Source organism: Sciurus carolinensis, chromosome 5 (genome assembly GCF_902686445.1).
Source record: "Sciurus carolinensis chromosome 5, mSciCar1.2, whole genome shotgun sequence".
In the NCBI taxonomy this organism is placed as follows: Eukaryota; Metazoa; Chordata; class Mammalia; order Rodentia; family Sciuridae; genus Sciurus; species Sciurus carolinensis.
The window spans coordinates 16,501,017-16,521,591 of NC_062217.1; the positions used below are offsets into that span (position 1 = coordinate 16,501,017).

Genomic DNA, 20,575 nt, shown 5'->3' on the forward strand with positions numbered 1-20,575 from the left:
TATTCTAATCTTGCTCCCAGTCACCTGATATTTACCAACTATGTAACTTAACAAAAGTACCTACAAGAAAAATGGCCCTTGGCAAATTGGATCTAGTCTGGGAGGAGCTAGATATAAACTACATCTATTTGAAAAAGTCTTTGTAGTTTCAGATGTCCCTGAACTTGTTGACTTTTCAGCATGCCTGCTCCTTTTCATACATGGCAGGTACAGCTACGATCCTATTGGGAACACTGGCTCCTATGGAGCACAAGACATCTAAGCCAAGGTGGTTCCCCTGACTGCCTGATTTGGACTTACCTCCTTGCAGGTAAGCAGCATGGCAGAAAGAGGTATGTTGGGCTTTCTGCACTTCTACAAGGTCTCCTCTAGAAGAAAAGATCTGAGGTTGTCTTGCTGTGAAACTGAGTTCTCAGTGGTACAGCCTAAAGTGAAGTCAGTCTGGTACATTGATGGTTTGATGACTATGAAAATCATAGATAATACTGTGGAAAGGGGCTGCAAGTCAAAGAGCATCAACTGAGCCTGAGGCAGGCAAAACACAAAAACAAGACATACACACACACACACACACACACACACACACACACACAAACGCACAAGAGAGATGCCTGTTTCAACTTCTGATTTGCTTAGTGATTTTACAGAGAGATTGAACAGAGCTCCCTACAGTCACTAAAGCAGCAAATGAGACATCTATTAAGGCAGGAGAATCAGGAGTGGACTATTTAAATCTACCTGGAAAGTTCTGGATGCACAGAGCTAAATATAGAAGTTGAATGGCATATATGAGCTAAATAACTTTGGCACACTTAACTGCTTTACTGTCAAACTGTTCTGCATTTTCACTCTCATTTTTTGGGCTAAATTTTTCATAAAAGTGCTTTCTCTCTGAGGGTAAGCAGTACCCTAACTGTCATAACCTGCTTTTTATTGGGAGAAATGGTGAAGAAAATGTTTGACCATGTAAGCCATAGAGAATAAGACCCCTGAGTAGGAGGGATTTTGATTTTCAACATGATCCCAACATTCCTGAGGGCTCTATCCACACTATGTCAGAACAAAAAAGGGCTTGGGAGGGAGTGAGGTGGCCCAGATGGCTTGACCTGTCACCTGCCCCGCAGCCTCTCAGCAGACAGGGGTCTTCACCTGAGGAGTGAGATGGACGTGACAGGCAAGGCACTTTAAAGAACCAACATTCTGAAATTCCACCACTCCTCCTGCACACCCTCGCAGCTATTATGACAATGCTCCATTTGTTCATCTTTGAGTTTTTTTCCACATAAGACCCTGCAGGACTATCCTAACTAGTTGTCTTTCTTATAATGTCTCTTCCTGTGTACCTACTGCCTTTTAAAGTTCCCCAAATATATTTCCTTATACATCACTTCCTTTCAATGTTGCCTCACTGTCAGACCTTTCCATTGAAATACTTCATCTTCAGCCTTTGAAACTTCACATTATGCACAAACTCCCTGGTATACCCAAGACAGGTGTGACCAAGCAGAGGACCTGGGGCTTTAGTTGCTGCAGTCCCAAAAGCACGCCTGTGTCTTTCTTCAAATATGAGTCAATAATCCTTCTGAGCAGGAGGTGAAGAGGTGTGTTTTCACATAGACAGCTCTAAACCTAAGCAATGCCATCATCTTTGAAGGTAAGAGCGAAAAGTACGTAGAGGAAATGACTCATCCCAGACTACGTAATGCTAGTTGGTATCACTATTTCAGCATTAGTCACATTTTATGAATAGATTCAGTGCTTGGTTGTCAAAAACCTCTGAGCCTATTCTATGTAAAAGACAATTCAGTAAGCACTACAAGGTCAATGCATATTGTCAGGGTATGAAAATTCTTTTTCCAGACTCTGCAAAAAATAGTAATTTGTGAGTTACTGTACCAGGTTGTTTTGACAAATCGGATAAAAACACTCTCCCTATAGTCCTCATCTTTATCAGAGGAACAAGGTATAATAAGCTGATCTTCTATTGTCCAACCTAATCCAAATTTGATTACTCCTATGCTGAAATTTCATGAGTCGAGAACCTACTCATTTTCCTTGTTCGTTTTAATGATTTGTCTTCAGTCATTCACATTCCTTTCCTGTCCTGTAGACACATAAAGGTTGATTTTTAAAATGTATTTACTTATTCTTAAATGATAAATGAACAAAGGTGAACCAAACACCTCAGTGTCAACCAGAAGGACTTCCACACTGGGTCCTCCAAGCCCACCATGCTCATCTGGCCCTTACGAAGCTAACAGCAGAGTCTGTCTGCTTTCCAACACTTGGGAAACAAATGAGATGATATGAGAGACAGAGCCAAACCAGCGGCACTCCCCTGTGTCTTCAATTAGCCATGGAGTGAAAATGAGAAAGCCATGTATAATTTAGAGGCTTGCGCGCTGGCACTTCCTGCTGTGGTAAGACTCTCCCCGAGGAAGGTAGTGCGAGGTGGTCATCTATTCAGGGTCAGGAGTCGGCCTTCTTGGGTCCTGTCTCCAGTTACTTCACTGGTTTACTCTGTCACCTTGAGTGCTCCTTATTTTCTACCAGTATGACTAAAACAACTGGTTTTTACATATGGTATATTCAATTTCTCTGGGGAAGGGGGCACAGAGCAGCCCTTCATTATACATCGTGTTTAGCATAAAACAGACAGGAGCACAGGGCTTGACCTGAGGGTTGTGAGATCCGAAGGATAATACAACAGGCCCATGGATCTTGTCTCCATGCACTGTTTCTGCCTGGAGGGTAAGGTTTCATTGTGGGTTTTCAGGCAACAACTTATAAGCCATCCAAAGGATGAGAGCCACTTAAGCAAGTGCCAAATATGTCTGAAATCTTATTTGACCAAGAGAAGCCATGGGAGGAGTGGATTTATTTTCCAGAGGAAGTGGGTCTTAGTCTAATACTAACTTAAAGTTGAAGTACTGAGAACTAAATAAAAGAGTCGGAAAGTTGATTGTTATAAGCAGATTTCAGAAGCCGTTGTTGTATCTGGGAGCACATATCCATTGAGAAAGAAATCATAAGTCCCTGGAAGAATCCAGAAAGAAGGTGGGTAGGATCCCTCTGCTGCTATGGAGGGTATTGAGAAACCTCTATGCCTCCACAAAGCTCCTGGGCAGGCAAGACTCTCTAGGCCCAGCTCCTTAGAGTCAGAGAGAGAGTGCTCTAGCTAGAAGGATCTGTCTTGGAAGGAGACGACAGAGAGCTTTACCACGCAGAATAATGGTGGCTTGTACCTGAGTAGTCACCAAATTGAAGACGCTTGAGAAACTTCCCTCAAGCATTTCAGGAAGCCGAGAAGAAAATAAACACTTTGAGGCATAAAGAAACATCATTAGTGTCTAATATTTATTGAACATTCAATACCAAGACTGTATTACATGTCTTACATGTTTTATCTCATTTAATCCTAAAATGATTATGATGCAGTTTTGGCTCTCATTGTGTATATATTTACGCACAGAATAGCTGAGGGATATCTCAAAAATTTTAAAAATAAGAGACATATCTACATATTTTATATCTGTAAAAGTGTTTCTTTGCTGTTGTTTTTGTTGTTTTAGGATAATTAGGATAGAAAGACAGAAAGCAGATGGATGAACTGACTGTTTTGGTCTTCATGCCTAAATAAGATGACTAACTGTTCCAATTTGCCCAGGAATATCCTGGCTTTAGCACACTGCCCAGGAAATCCTCAGTCCAAGGCAAAGCAGAATAGTTGGCACAGCCATCTCCCCAACTAGTAAGTGTTGAACTGCTTAGTGACCAAATCCAGATATCTAAGCCCCAGAAGGTCTCAGGTAGAGTGTAAACATCTCCCAGCTGATGTTAACTTGTATTAAGGTTGGAAAAATACAGATTTCAACTAAAAGAATACAGGTAAAGCAGGACTCTTTCTTCCTTCTCAGCCCTGCGTTTATTTAGAGCTTGCATGTACATGCCAACTTCTGCCTCCAACGTAATTCCCATCTGGTTGAGAATTTGGCAAACATCATCACACAAAAAAATAACTATAGATTAAAAGCAAAGAAAATAAGAAGCAAGTGCACAAGTATAAGAGAAAAACGTTAATTAAAAAAAGAAGAGGTGAGGGTACGGGAGTAAGGTGAACAGAGAGACCAGGGTGGCGGGGGATAGGAGTGAGAGAAGAAAGCCTTGGAAATAGACTTCAGGGTCCGGAAATGCTGAGAAAGGTGGCCCTCCTTGACCTTGAACAGGTCCTCCTTCCAGAGACCTCTGCAGCCCTCAGGAGCTCTGCTTTGGAGACAAGCAACAGCCACATACAGATTGTGCTTCTCTCCTACTTGGAACATTTTACCAGCTATTTAATAAGACTAAATGGTGTCCTCAAGATCAGAAAGTCCAGCACCATTTGTTTAGAGGAACAGACATTCCTTCATGCTATTAGACTACGATAACCTTTGGCAAGCAGTATGAGTTCCTTTGCTCTGTCTTCTCTGAGAAGAAATTTTCCTTCTGTTCTCACATGGTCAATGAAGAAACAAAGACTACCATATTTAGTGGAAGACAAAAGGGCATGCTTTTAGAAAAATATTGACTTAGAAAACCTTATCCCTGAGAACCAGATTATGATTGCATGAGCCAATGAAAAGGCCCCGCTGAGATTCACAGGATTTAGAAACTTTTTTTTCACTCCAATGTTCACATGTCACTTTAAGTTGACCCAGAGCACTAAATCAGTGCTAATTTTAGCTAGTTCCTATGTTTTTGGAAATTAGAGTTGAAATTCCATTGTTGTTAAGTAGGAAAAAATAATCCCATGAAGCTCCCTGTTGGGACCTGGTAAATGAGCATCCTTTAGTGAAAGAGTAAGCAAGCAACCAAACCCCCAAAGGGACAAAAGCCTGTTTGAATGTTTTACCATGAATATGTACTATTTTTAAAACCAGTTTAAATTAAGAACATATAAAAAGTAAGCCAATATTTGTGTAAAAGGACAATCCTCTAGGAAGATCTTTGTAATGGTCACGGTGGTGATGCATGATGGCTCCTCTTTTCTGTTTGTTTCAGTATGTCTCTTACTCTCCTCTGCTTGGTCATCATTTTTACACAAGCCCTTGTTCCTAGATATAAACTTCACAGTGTCTCATTCATTTGCCTGTTCATTCATTCACTCATCCATTCAATGCACATTTATTGAGAGGCTAGTACGTGTTGGGCTTCATCCTGGGGCCTGTTATACAATGGGGAAAGAGAACAGAGTCACTGAACTATCTTCAGGCTTGGGCAGGGAGGATTGGCAATTAAATAAGAAATCGTGGCTAGGCACAGTGGTGCACATCTGTAATCCCAGTGGCTCAGGAGGCTGAGACAGGAGGATTGCAAGTTTAAAAGCCAGCCTCAGCAACTTAGCGAGGCCATAAGCAACCTAAGGAGACCTGGTCTCAAGAAGTAAAAAGGGCTGGGGATGCAGCTCAGCGGTTAAGCGCCCATGGGTACAGAAGAGAGAAACTTGTGGTTCTGTGGACCTAATCTTGAATGGACAAGGAAGGATTCTCAGGAAAAATGACTTGCTAAGCAGATTCATTGGTTTTCAGGTTAGGAATCGTTAACCAAGCACTAAGTATCAGTCACAAACTATGTTAGAGCAAGGGTTCCAGTCAAGTCACGGAAGATCCTGAGTTCATCTGTCTCCAGTGAGGCTTCAGGCCTTGAACCACATGAAGTGAATTAAAAAGATGCAATCCCACCTAGATCAAAGTGTATGTGAAGAAATGTAAAGTCACAATTATCCCTCACATATGTTAAAGGCTCTAATCACCCTTGATTTTCTTATGCTTCTGCTGCTTTTTTTGGGAGTCCTTGTTACTCAATAGCTTAGAGGCCAAATCAGTGAGGTTGTGGGGTGGGGAGAGAGGAAAAGAAAAACTAAATTTCTGCTGGAGGATGAGTTACATTTGTTTAACAACAGAAATCCGAAGGACATCAGATGTTTCCTCATCTGTGTTCTATACATGCATGAGTTGAAAGTTGGAATAAACATTTTCTAAGCTCAGCAAATTTTCCCCTCTGAGTCGGCCAGATGTTATGGCTAAACACTAAGCTGGTGGTTAGTAATCAGGCCCTTCTTTGATGGTAATCAGTTTTTACTGATCAGTGAAAGAGTGTTTCCAATAATTCTCCCTTCACTTATGAAATAGAGTATGTGCTTAATTTGCATCAGCTATACATGGAGCAAGCACTTGCTGTTTGCTTATAATAAAAGCCCCAACGGCTATTCCACACATGAGCAAAAATGGGGTTATTTTAGTTACACATTCCAGCTCATTTGGATTGAAGACAACATTTTTTTCCTCACTGATAAGTATTCTAAAAATATTTTTACTCTTGGGAAATATGCATTGATTTCAAAATATACAGATAGAATATAAAAGATTCAGATCCCTGGAAAACAAACTACCACCTTAATTTCATCCCTACTCTCACAAATTGCCTTGCTGTAGAACAGCACCTTCTTTTACTTTGCTTCTTTCAACAAAATGTGATTTCCTGGTAGAGGACTTGTTGCTTTTCCTTGTTGCATTAAGTAGAATACTCTAAGTCCAAAATACAGCTGCTTCTGCTCTGATAAGCAGCCCAAATTATCGAAAAACAGGAGTACCTTCAGTAGGGCACATCTTTCAGGCCTGAGCTTCCCAATGTAGAATGCTTCCCATACTGATTACTTCAAAAGTAACAATGATGTCATTGAGGATTAATGTTCAAGGAACAATATCAACAAACAATAGTTCTAGGGAGTTTAGCCTAGAAGCATTGTAAAATGATCCCAAGTTACCACCATGGAGGGAAAAAAAAAAAAAACCCATGCATTTTGGAGCACTTGTATTTTGTTGTTGGATCCAACAGGATGCCCACAGATCTCAAATGAGTGGCGCCATATGAGCTCATTCTTTTTGCCACCAGAAACAATTACATGTATTTGGTTTTCAGGTAAGTTTGATGGCTTAGTGTCCTGACAATGAAGACAGTCACATGAAACATCATTTTATAGCATTGTTTTAACGCAATGTCCAAAAAGACAGTTTCTTTTGTAGCAATTCTTATGACAAATAGCTCAAGATTTTTATGGTGTTTGACTAAAAAATACTTACGATATCACTTTATATCATCCTGCCTTTATTTCCCCAATTTAAGTATCTTTAAGGACTATCTTTCTTTCGGTATAATGTAATATACTCTAGCAATGATCTTTAAAAAAAATTTTTTTTTCATTTTCACTGGAAGAGTTTTTTTTTTTTTTTTTTTTTTTTATTATGGTGAGAACGTTGAACATGAGCTCTACTTTCCTAAGAACAATTTTGGTGCATGATCTTGTTAACTTTATGCACAATGTGATACAGCAGATCTCCAGAAATCACGTATCTTTTAATTTAACAAAATTGATTGACTTGACTTTTTAACAAAGGAAAAATTTTAGATCCCCAATGTACATACACAAAGTCCATTAACAACCTCACTATGGACTCAAATCATATTTCCAAGTATTGAATAAGCTTTTCTTTCCCATATCTCCTTCTGTGTTTTGTAATTTCACTGAAAAAACAGACGGGGGACTTCATTTTCATACTCAGTTTCTTTTCCTGAATAACTGCTAGAAGTTCTTGTAAACTTAGTAGTTGGATAGGAACTGAAATTCTGTACTAGAATCTACACAATTTAAAGCAGGTTTTTCCTCCTTTCCCTCCAGACCCCACCAAACCCTCAGACCACACACAGTATGACTTGCGTACAGTGTCAAAGGTCAAGGGCAAGTGTGCATGTTGTAGTCCTTTCCAGCTCATTTGTCACCAAGCTAAAGCTGCATTAACACAGAAGACAAGTTTGCATTTGGGTTAAGAACACGAAGCTACAAATGTTGTCCCATCAGACCAAAAATTTAAATTTCAAGTAAAGTGAAACAACTTGAGAACAACATGTTGCGATTCTTGGAGGAACAAGTTCATTCCACCCTGAAAATTCTCTCCACACAGAGAGCTGGTATGATCTCACATTCAAGAGATGGGCAATAAAATCAAAAGACCCTCTGGATTTCATTAATTGTTCTATATTTCTGTATCTCAAGGGTACCATACAATTCACCACTGTGAATATTTGTTAAGTGAAACAATTAGCACAAAGATTAACCTGAACTGAGAGTAATGCATGTAACCTGGGTCATATATTAATTCACAGGTAAAGCTTTGCCTTCTTGATACTATTCAATCTTCTTGAAAGTATAAGAATAAGAATGTAAGTTACACTTCTCTCAGCTTTTTGAGAAGTTTATAATATAAGTGACATATCAGTGCAAAAGGAACGAGAATTTATATCCTTTACACTGTAGTAGAAAAATTCTTAAATATTATGCATAACCACTTTTCAGTAATTCTTCAGCAATAACCAATAGTTGCATTTATTTATAAGTATGGAGATTTTTAATAAATAAAAATAAACAAGTTGTTCTTCCTGAAAGGATAGAGATTTTATGAAGAAAAAAATATGGATTATTCTTTATATATGGCTTTATAAAAAAGACAACAGTTAATGATGTCTAAAACCATGCATCTACAGACATCTAAATACATCTAAATGAACCTAAGGCAGCAAACACTAATCCCTCATTTTAAAAAAAAAATTATTACCTTTTCCTGAGTGATTCTGACTTTATTCTAATCACTCACGAATCCCCTTTTCTCCTCCTTTTGCTCTTTTAACTTTGTCCCTGCGTGCCTCTTCTGCCCCTAACCCAATACAATGGTTTTGTTAGCACAGACTTATGGTTAATCTATCAGGTTATAGCTGGCCTATGCATGTATCTTAATATTTACTTGATTAAAAAATAACTTTAATGTTTAAAAAAAAAGATAGAACTGACATTCCACAAAATCTCAAATTCTGATGGTTCATCAGTGGCATTAATTAATCTATAGCTGGTAGATATGAACCAAACACCAAACTGGTTTTAAAAATATATATTCAGAGCTACCAAGGCCTGTTTAAAAAACTAATTAAAACTATTTTTAAAAAGGTGTATGAAAAACTAAGCAAGAAAAAGTACAACAAAATATTATAAATAATTTCCTAAAACTGCCATTTACAATCATCTATAGCAAAGGGTACCATTTTGCAAGATTGGGGGGTTCTGATTTGGTGAGAAGGAGAATATTTACAACCAAAGAATGTGCTATATTTTAAGGCTGAGGAGCTAGAATTACATACTAAAGGTGAAACTGGTATGTTTGCAAAAAACAAAGCAGGGTAATTGGATTTTGATTAGGTGATTGGCGGAAATCACTTGATTTGAGAATCCTGAGTGAGAAATTTAGATGTAGATAACCATCTACAATGCAAGTGCCAAAGTGTTAAAGGACAGTGACCTTACTAAAACGATTATGTGGACAATGGTTCCTGCCATTCCAGGTAAGGAAAACCACACAGAGTATGTGTGGCAGATATTCATGTTTGAGATACAGCAGAAATCCTATAGGATTTAGTACTAAACTGGATAAGGAAGACTGAAGAGGAAGAGTTGGATAACTACTTAAAAATCTCAGACTTCCTTGGGGATAAAATGTGTAGTCAGCAAGTTAATGCTAAAACAGTAACCTGGGATTGGGGGAATATAGATAATTTACAAAGTCCATGAATTCCACTGACAGATGTTTAATTTTAGAAATCACAAAACGTGTCATCTGAAATATCCTATGGAAAAACACAGGGCACTGAAAGGAATGGGTTTGGAGAATGTCTCTGTAGACTATATTTGGAACTTGTGTCACATAGAACTCTTTGGTTATTAAAGAAAACTCCCTGAGTGATACACAGAGGTAATAGAAAACCTCTCCAACAGGGTAAAAAGTACAGGAAAACATCTGGGGCCACTCCAGGTCCCAGGAGATGGCAGAACAGGAGCCTCACATCATTCCTGGACTTGATTCCGAGAACTCCATCTCCAAAGACAGAATCATCTCATGGTTTTGTCTTTTGATTTTAGGCTAGTCATGTGATACGTGCTTAGTGAAATCATGGTCCTTTTTGCCCTGTGCATTATGATGAAGAATCGAGAAGTCCAGTTGACCACAACAGCAAAACCTCTGTGCTTACCCAAAGCCAGGAGCACCACTAAGAAGCAACTATTCCTAATGACCTCTAAAATGTCTACCCCCAGTGGTAAATTACAAAAGTAATCAATAACATAGTAAAACTGTCTAGTCTCAGTATATCAGTGTGACTCTGAATTAATAGTTGCTCTTTATTGATTATCCTATCATGAAAATGGAGAATTTGGGAAATAACTGACTGCCTTAGTTCCAGTCAAGTTATTGAGAAATGAAAAGCAGAAAGCACTCCAGCTAACCGGGCCTCAAATATAAATCTTCTCCAAGGTGCAGTCTATTACTCACAGCTTGTCAGTCCTACCTCAGCTGAGGGATTTATGCAATGGCTTCTTGGCACAGGGGCAATCTACCATAATTACCTACGCTCAGAATTGCTCTCAAATAGCACAAATGGTAGATGACAGTTATGAATCACAATTAGTATGGTCTCCAATCATGCAACGAGTAAATTGATCTGCATTTTATCAGTATACCCGCACATCAGGACCTGGCTTAAAACAATGCTATGGATTTATCCATTAATGCTGGCTAAGTCATTTTTGCATTTACATATTAGTTTTGAAAATCCTCATTTTCTTTCTGTAAAGGTGACAGCTAATTCAAGCATAAGCTTTTATTTTAAAATTCCCTGCCAGTCCATAAATCCAGCTTTACTGCTTCTTTTGTAGCTCTTGGGAGTTTTCTTCTTCTTACCTTCCTGTTTCTCCAGAACCTTCTAAATGCATGCTTACAATTCCATTTTAGGAAGATACCTCATGTCCGTAGAGTCTTGCTTTTACATCGATCACAGGTCAACTCATATCATCAGTCTATCTCTGAACTAAAGGTGCCTGAGAGAATGGTTGCCATGCTTCCAAAAACTGTCACCAGGAGCTATGCTAAGGCAAGATGCCTGGCTAAGAAAGCTACAGGAGTTCCAAATTGCACTTGGCTTTTTGAAATTTCTAAAGAGAAAGGGCAAAATATCTCGATTTTTTCATTCTTTGGCTACCAGAGTAATAGAAGTTTCTCCTTAAAGGAAATTCTGTCATTTGTGCAAACATGAAATTCTGTCATTTGTGCAAACATGGATGAGATTAGAGGACATTACACTGAGTGAAGTAAGTCAGGCATGGAAAGACTGCATGTTCTCTGTGGACCCTAAAATAGTCAAACTGGTCGGAACAGGAGTAGCACTGTGGTAACCTAAGATTGAGAGAGGAATGGAGATGCCAGGAGTTGGTCAAATGCTACAAAGGTTCAGTTAGACAGGGGCTATCTATTACACAGCTTCTTGGCTATAGTTAGCAATGAGGACTGAGTATTCCAAGATGGTAGAAGAGTGGATTGTAAATATTCTTACCACAGAGAAATGATAAATATGTGAGGTGATAGATCTGTTAGCTGGACTGATTTAATCATCCAAGTCTATGCATGTATCAAAATATCACACTGTATTCCTTAAGTAAACAGAATTATTTTTTTGTCAATTAAAAAAAAAAACGCAGCTTTAAAAAGATGTGTCTTTAACAGGTCTGGTTGGGGAGAGGTGCATGGGGGGAAGAAAACTGAGCTTCCTTAAACAACAGCCAGAAAAATAACTTTCCTACAAATTGCAGAGGTACTTCCATGTGCTTTTTATAATGTTTATATGTTTTTTTAAATAATAATTTTGAAGCTCTCTACTCCCATACTACAAAGCAGAGTGCATATCCCCTCAAATCAATATTCGTTATATTTTACACTAAAAGGAAATTAAACTGTTCTTTAAAAATCAGACTCCACAAACCAGTGCTTAATCTAAAATTACTTACTGGCAATTTTACTACTAGGTACCTTTGCTGCCTCCAAGGTGATAATTTTCTTCAAAAATAGAGGTTAAAAAAAAAAAAAGAAAGCAAGAGGGAAAAAAGAGGTTAATGAAAATGGAACATAAAGTTCAAAAATTTAAAACAACTTTTATAACTTTGCAAAAGTAATATAACTAATGTATTGAAGATGGATCCCATGCTGTAAACATAATCACTGTTGACATGAAAGAGATCTTACTTTGTCTTTGAAATGATCATATCCTATGTGAAGAAGCACTTAAGAACAATAGCAACAATTTACATATTTTAGTGATTTCATTTCAATGATTTTTCATGGTGCTTTGCAAACTTTAAAGGTTGCTGAGCAATTTCAACTCAAAAGCATATGTAACTAGATGAACAAAAAAGCAGATTTTAAATCCAGGGAGGCAATGAACATGCAATCATTTGTTGGGATTTCTAGGTGAAAGTATATAAAAGGTTGGTGTATTAATTTCCTTCAGCATACATATTACAGCATATTTTACTGAGTGATGAGTGTTTGCAAGTGACAGCCTGGGCCCTTGTGGAGAATATGACTGACACGGGGTTTTTCGGTATCTGGGTCTAAGGGGGAAAGGTTAGGCCACTCTCTACACACTGATCCATCCTGGTATTCTGGGACTTAGCAGAGATCACGCTCAGGGTGTGCTGATGAGCTTAGTGCAGAGTTGCCTGAGAACCAAGCCAGGTTCTTAGAAGGCAGGTTCACAGGAAATCCCTTCCTAGGTCACACAAGAGTCACATTTTCTTTAACTCAAGAAGCAAGGGGACCTTCCACTGACCTCTTTTCTCCAGTCCTGCTTGGGATGTAATTACCTCTCAGAAGTCCTACCATCCTGATAGGAGGCCTAACATGGCGGTCAAGAGCAAAGGCTTTGCTTTCAGGTACATGGCTCCATTTTTGACTCTGATGCTTCTGACTCTTTGTTATAAAACCTCTAAGCCTCAGTATTTCCATGCGTAAAATGGGAATGGCACCACCTACTTCTTAGTTCTCTATAAAAAGCAGTTGATACCTATATGATATTATTATACCGTCTAGCTCATAAAAGAATCATTGCATGCCAGTTATTGTGAACTTTTATTACGCTGGTGCCCCCTTGTTTTCCTCTTGTTTCTCTGTCAAGTTGGTGGAAGGTTTCACTACTGAAGAGGACATTGATCACACTGCAACACTTACTATCTATTACTTCAACATTTGGGGCTAACTTTCTAGATGACAGAGTCAATATTCTATTAGTGGGATGAGGATCCAGGAATCAGAAAAATATGGGATTCTAGAACTGTTGCTCAAAGGGCAGCCTGTCGGCCACAATGGAATTTACAGTCACTTCAGGGTGAGTTAATTTGATTGTGTCTCATTGCAAACCGAAAATTAAGCTTTCAATTCAATTTTAAGCACTTAGTTAATAGAAGAAATGAGATATTTAGAAATGAGATGTTTAGAAGAATATTAGTTTTGCTTCCAACCAAGATTTTCATTTTTTGAATCTAACACTGAATCTAAAAAAATCAAGACTATATTTAATGAATTTGAAATCTTTACCAAGGCAAGATATGGCCATAGGAAAGTGAAGTCATATTGCTTCTGTATAAAAATAAAAGTCTTTCTTACAAGGTCAAAACATACCCCCAACTGCCTGATGCAAACTTTAGGCATTTTGTATCCTATAGACTGAGAAAAAGAGTCATCATTGAAAATTTTTTTTTTTTTTTTAATAAAAGTTAAACAGTGTGTCCTTCAGTGCTGACATTGGAACCAGTATGAAATGCTGATCTCCTCTGGAGTCATTTCACTTCAACACAGTTCCTATGTGCCTCATATGATATAAGTGGGCATGTCTGGGGACAATACTGAATAAAATATATTGTCCTAAATAAGATTGAGAACACGTAGTTCATGTAACCCATTAAGGTACATAAAGAACCCAAGTGCAGTGACCAGTTTGGCACAAGTAGGGTAAGGCCTCCTCTCCAGAAGGGCAGAGAGTCCTACCTTCCAGAGCAGACATGGAACCTATTTTTACTAATCATGGGAGGGAGTCATGTGAATTTGTGGAGATGGCTACCCCAGACAGGAGAAGAAAAAAGAAAGAAAGTGTAAAAAAAAAAAAAACAGAAACACCACGTTTCCTAATATGTAGATCCAGAATTCAGAGAGCGGGGAGAGAGCAGGTCTAGGATGGCAAAGAAATGCAGGAGGAGTCAGATCACAGAGCCCCGCATTAAAAATTAAACCAGCGAAAAAGAAAACAGGAAATTAGAAAATGATGACACCATTAGGAAATGCCAGTAGGTTCAAAGAAGTGAAGTCAACACTAGCTCCGCAGTTTATTCAGGGATCAGCTTCCCCAGCTTCAGTCCAGCGTGGATGAGGGAGGGCGCATGGCCGGGGGACCCTTTCATGCTCAGGGGAGGAGGAACAGAACACAACCTTGGTGTTCTTGGGATGAAAGGCCTATTTCTGCTATAAATACCCATAATGACATGAGAATTTCCTACTACCATACAGAATTAATAAATAAACCTCTGCATGTTTCAAATATATATTAATTCTCCATAGGTATTATCAAAACAGAAAAATACATATATTTTCCAGATATATGAATATGAATAGAACACAGAATAAATATGTATATATGTATATAATATATATTTATTTTTATATATATATATATATATATATATATAAAATCTCCACGGAGAGGAGGGAGAGAGACTGAGAGAGAGGGAGCGAGAGAATATATACTCAGATCAGAAGTTGAACTGTGAACACAATAAATCTGATACAGAGGTTGAGACCTTCTCACTCAGCACCTCAGTCAGAACCTTCCCTGACACTTCATTCCCAAGGACCATTCTGGTTCTCCTCTCCCTCTGCATTGAATAGCTGCACCTCAGTCTGCTGGCCTGTTGCCTCTTTGTCTTCCTTTCCGAGTCTGAAAATCAAAGTCATCTCAAAGTGAGTTTATGTCAAACCCAAAAAAAATGTGACGTGAGCAGATTAGCAATTCCAGGAAGGAATTCATTTGGCGCAGGTGAACCATCATGTCCATGAACCCAGTATTTGGGATCAAGGAATTAATGCCTAGAAATGGGGAAAGCATAGGAAAATACTCTGTGGAATTACTACTTTCAAGTACAGTGATTGAGTCTAATTCAGAACTGTAGAACTTTATTCCTGGAGAGGGCCTTGGAAATTTCCAAGTCAAAGCCCCTGAAGATATTATTAATTCAAATAGAAACTTTAATTGTCCATTCTTGACTTTTCCTATAAAAAATTACACTTTCTGCCTCCTGAAGCCCACTTATCCATCCCTGTGCCAGGCGTCTGTAGGCAGTGTGAAGATCAGAATCTATGGTACCTGAGTTCAGATAGAAAATCTCCACAGTGAAGCTTCCTCCATAGTCCCTGTGGAGTCCCTCTGACTTGAGCTATACAAGATGGTCTAGGAGGAGAGAAGCTGCCCTGCAGACTCAAGGGATGTGACAGAGAATTATTATCACCTAGAAAGACACAAACGAGGAGGGTTAGAGAAGCAGGTCCTGGAAGTGTAGACAGGCGTAATGAAGCAATGTGGCTTCACTTCAGACCAAGAGAGGTTATTACGCTCCCATCCTTGGAGGCTGAACAAGAATAGAAGTATCTGCTGCCTCTCTCTCCTCCCATAGATCTTGGTAACATAAAATTGTAGGCAACCTGCCTAATGCCTCCCAACACCTGAGTTCTCTGTGACTGATTCAGTTTGTTGCTTCAAGCTACAACCTTCCAGAGGTTGGAGGGGGTCTCAGAGAAAACTCAAGGGCCCAGATGCACCATTTGCAATTGCAGACAGACTGTGTAGACCCCAGGCCCTAGAATCTGCAATCTGGTATCCCCAGTATGAATCCACAGACCCTGGGACCCCAGGGTCTACACGAACCAGGTTTTAAACAGTGGCTGCTTTGGCGCATTGCTGAACATATATGGACTTACAAGGAGAACGAGAAACAATGCGGAAACAGCGCTGGCCTGCAGAGTTGGTCCAGAGGCTTAATTTCCATGTGGGGAATTATTCAGTGGGTTTTTCTTGTTTAGCTAATTAGAGGTATCTGTCATAATATAAACATCTACCTGTAGAACCAGGGAGTCATAAAGGTTTTGAAGTAGAATCTCTGTGATGTAAAAAGTGCCACAGAGCAATTAGAATGTATTTTTACAAGCTTTATTAAAACAGTTGTGGAAGTTAAGTCTGGAAAACCAATTTTACGTCTCTTTGGAAGTGCTCTTGTTTATTTGCCTAGGGGACAGCTTAGTGCTCACAGTTTGCAGTATTTAATCTCCCACTCCGTATCAAGCCCCTAAAACAAAATCATCAGCTTATCAGTAGCACTTTGAAAGCCCAAGTACAGCTGGAAAGATTGGGAAGTTTGAATAAAGGGAAAGGAAAGTGATCCATTTCTTACTGTAATATCTCTTGTGTCCCCAGCAGCGGGAAAAGCCAGTCAGGCACACAAAGCACTACAGAGATGAACCCAACGGTGTAAAATTAAGCATAATTTGCATCCCTCTACCTTGGCATTTGGTGGATTTTCATTAAAGAACAAAGAAGACACTCCGGCTGCGTCCAGTGTGACACAGGTGTTCTGAGTCAGTGGATGAATGAAGACCCACGTCTGCCAGGACAAGAGATCTACAGTGGCCAGTTTGCCAATTCCTGCTGTGGACGGAATCCACTTACCAGGATGCCTAGGAGTATGTTTCTGCCTTGGGTGCTGCACTGTGGTTCTTGGCTGGGCTGATACCCTTCTCAGAAGGGTAAGGAAATGGGTGGGGTATTGTTGATTGTCACAATAACTACTAGATGTTGCTGTAATTTAATGGCCAGGGCACCAACCATTCTGAAGTGTGTAATTCAGTAGTACACAATTAAATGTTACCTTGCCCCACATGCTCTGTTATCACAGTGTCCTCACTCACTAGAGAGGAGCCACAAGAGACCTTTCCCATGAGTGTTGCTGCAAAGTTTAGCTTCCTTAAAAACCACTAGGTATGAAAAAAAAGACAGATGGAATGTCAGTAAATGCATACAAATCTTCCACTAGAAATGTATACTATTTTTCTCCATCACAGAAAAAAATCAATTTCTGAGATTCAGTTATTGGCGAAACAAAAGAAATCATGGTAGACAATCACTTCAGTGCATCTTTCCTGCACAACAATGCTCTGATTCTATAAATAAGATTCTTCTTCTAGGCTTCCCCAACAAGGTCCTGTTCTCTAGAGCCTGCTGTTGAATGTGGCACATTGTATGTCATTGCAGATTGTGTTTTTACATATAAATGAATTTCTCTTTGAAAATGCTGGAAAGCAATGTTGTTCACCAGCACAGCTCATCTTAGGAAAGAGCCGAATGTGAGTCTGAAGTCTGGAGTACTTGAACTTCCTCCACAGGCATTGGAATTCCCTAATCTCTTCTCTCCCTTTAGCAGATTCTACTCCTCCCCTTCGAATGCATAGGTTTTTCAATCTCAGTATTGACATCGAGAAGTGAACAAAGATACAAATCTGAAGTGCTAACTTTCCCTAGGGTATTTGTTTGAACAATAGATTTCAAATGGCAGTACGGCTTTTCCAGAGCTCTGAGACTCCTGCCACATAATCCATATTGACTTATTCTGCCTCCTCCATAAGCAGAAGTAGCTGATGGTTTCTTCAATAGGAGGCAAAAATAAATGATGCCTGTCCTACAATAGGGACCACAGAGGTGCTGTGTAGTCCATCAGCAGATAAGGAGGTGGCTGCTTCCAGGGGAAATCTTCCTGTAGGTGTCAGAGTAGATGGTACTACTTTCAGGAGGCTGGGTCCAAATCCTCTCCATCTTGGTGGCTCACGAACTTCTAAAATATGAGAATCTCTTCAAATGTCACAACTATTTTGGCCCTCTATAGGCTATACCTCTAGAAATTGTTGATTGAGACAATGCACAGTAACAAAACAAACAAAAAGCTAGCATGCACTGAAGAATGAAATGAAACAGTTCTGTTTTATAAAGAGAAAAAGCACTTGTGTGCATTTGAAAACTACTCCATATGTGTGAAATAGCACTTATTCAGTTCATAGAAAATGTTTGTATACTGATGGATCATAAATAATCCCCTGGAATCAATTCAGGAGTTATCCATGATCTGTGTAGGTGCTTAAGCACAGAGCCACATTCCCCAGCCATTTTATAGTTTATTTAGAAATAGGTTCTTATTAAGTTATACAGGGTCTCACTAAGTTGCTGAGGCTGGCTTTGAGTTTGGGATGCTCCTGCCTCAGCCTCCTGAGCTGCTGGGATTGTGCTCAATTCATGAACAGGCTCTGTAGTAGTCTGGTAGATCCCAGACCCTCTTGGGTGCCCACAAAGGTGTTAGCATTAAGTTAAATTAGGGGAGAGAAATTCAGAGTATATACTTAATTGAGTTTTTATTTAAAAAACAACAGTTGCCTCAATTTCAGTTGATTTCCGATTTCTTTTCCGTGCCTTTCTAGACTTCCAATCTAGTACCTTTGTGGGTGCTGCTCCTGTCACTACTTGCTGATGCTCCAGTGCTAAGGGTGGAGAGAAGTACCATCCTTCACCATTTGGAAGAAAGTGCAGCCTGTGACAGCTCTTTTTCTTAAGACCCCCTGCTACTCAGTCATATGTGTCATTTTCTCCTAGTGGGAATAAATGATTAATTATTCATCTCCTTTAGCTGGGCAAGTTGTTTTTATGCTAAAGGCAGCACAGAGGAAGGGCTACAGGCCTGTTGGCAACTGTCACAACTGGGAGGTGAAAATACCAAGATCACATTGCAGAGGAAGGTAAACGGAACCAAAAATGACTTAGCTGGGTCACCAAGATTCTAAAGTAGATGGGACTCTCCCAAAACTAACTGTTATGTTCTAATTATTATTAATGTCTTCTCTTTGGTGCTAATGTGAATATTGCCAGACTAATTAACATTCTAGGTAAAAATCAGGAAAAACTTTATCTTTTCCTGCAAAATAAAAAAAAAAAAACTTCATTGAGTAGAATAAAAAATTGAGAGCACATAAAAACACAGCTTCAGCTTCATCGATGACAGGAACACCAGAGATGAAAAGGCCAGAAGTTTCACACAATGCATAATATCACGTGGCTTCTGTGGAAGCCCAGAGTCATCAGGTAGCCCACCCCCCCCATCATTCTCCCTTTATCAGTGTCCTCGAATTTCTTTCAGCCTCGTATGTTGAAACATATTCCACTTATCATTCTATTACTGAGGATAAACATGGCCGGGAGAACATTTATTCCTACCTTGCTTATTATTACACATACACGCACACAGCAATGAGGCGAAACAAAGGGTGCTTAGCACCTTGCCAAAAATGGAGCTACCTTGTAACTATTCACTGAGGTGATATGAAGCATGTTCCCCCGCATTAAGTAATAAGATACCATGGTCAGGAAAATAACAGGCCCCCTTACTGTTGCAAGCATGAGAAAGTGGAGGCAAGGAAAATTCTATCATATTCTGGATGAGCTACCACCAAAGTCAACCAGAGTGGAAACAGGAACACCAATGTTCCTGCTCGGACTCTTACGTGGCTGAGAAATATCCTTCCGTAGGATATCTAAAATATGTTTATTCTTCAAAATTCAGACCCAGGATGAAAGGAAAGGTATAAAGAGATGACTTCTGGACACTCGTGCGGGAAGTGACAATTTAAAGTTAATGTTGTACAACCTGCTGAAACGCATCTGATCATTAATGCACAATCCTCAGCAGTAGGTATGACAGCAACTGTGCCCAGAGGCTCAGTCCTGCCTCAGCACTACCCTGGTAATTGTCTCTCGATAAAAGACGTGCAGCCTGGCCCATAAATGTCGCAGCCGTCATTGGCATGAGTCAGGCCTGCAGGTCCACAGGTCCTGAGGGATGACAGGAGAGAACGTGTTTCTGGAACTCTTCACCCACACTGACGGGTGCCCTTTCAAGACGGCAGCTTGGCAACAGGCAGACTGCTAAGCATCCCAACAGCACAGCCATCGAACTTGCCCCAGCATATCAATTAGATTCTGCAGTGGCTTTCCCAAGTTCTGCAGCCCCTCAAATTATAAGGCAGCCAGTGGAAGTAGATGGCAATAGTCTATTCACAAATGCTGTCCTGGGTTTTTCTTTTGCTTTTTCTAATTTAAAATGAACAGATAAGCAACAGCTCATCTCTGGTAGGGAGCACAGGGCTTGCCTGACATGAAATCTGAAATTTCTCAGCCTTGACATGCAGAAAGAGCCCTGCTAAGCCCCCCTGAATGTGACACACATAATACACGGTGAGACGCGCACATCACAGACAAATGTTAACTCTGAAAAAAAATCACCACACTACCATAGTTTGCAAGACGGTTTGCTCATCATGGAAGACCTAGCAGGATCTTCTGACCTAAGACAGACTGAAATGCACAAAGCCTATGTGGTCCTGTTTTTTTGTTTTTTTTTTGTGGTGCTGGGGATCGAACCCAGGACCTTGTGCTTGCAAGGCAAGCACTCTACCAGCTGAGCTATATCCCCAGCCCTATGTGGTCCTTTTCTTACTCAGAACTAGCTTATCCTGGAATCCAAACC

General features: G+C 39.7%; 1 protein-coding gene across 2 annotated transcripts in view; it reads right to left on the minus strand.

Moving 5' to 3' along the window:
• The window catches only part of Gpc6 (glypican 6), a 1,078,957-nt gene that overhangs the window by 594,256 nt on the left and 464,126 nt on the right, over positions 1 to 20,575 (minus strand). The window lies entirely within an intron of this gene.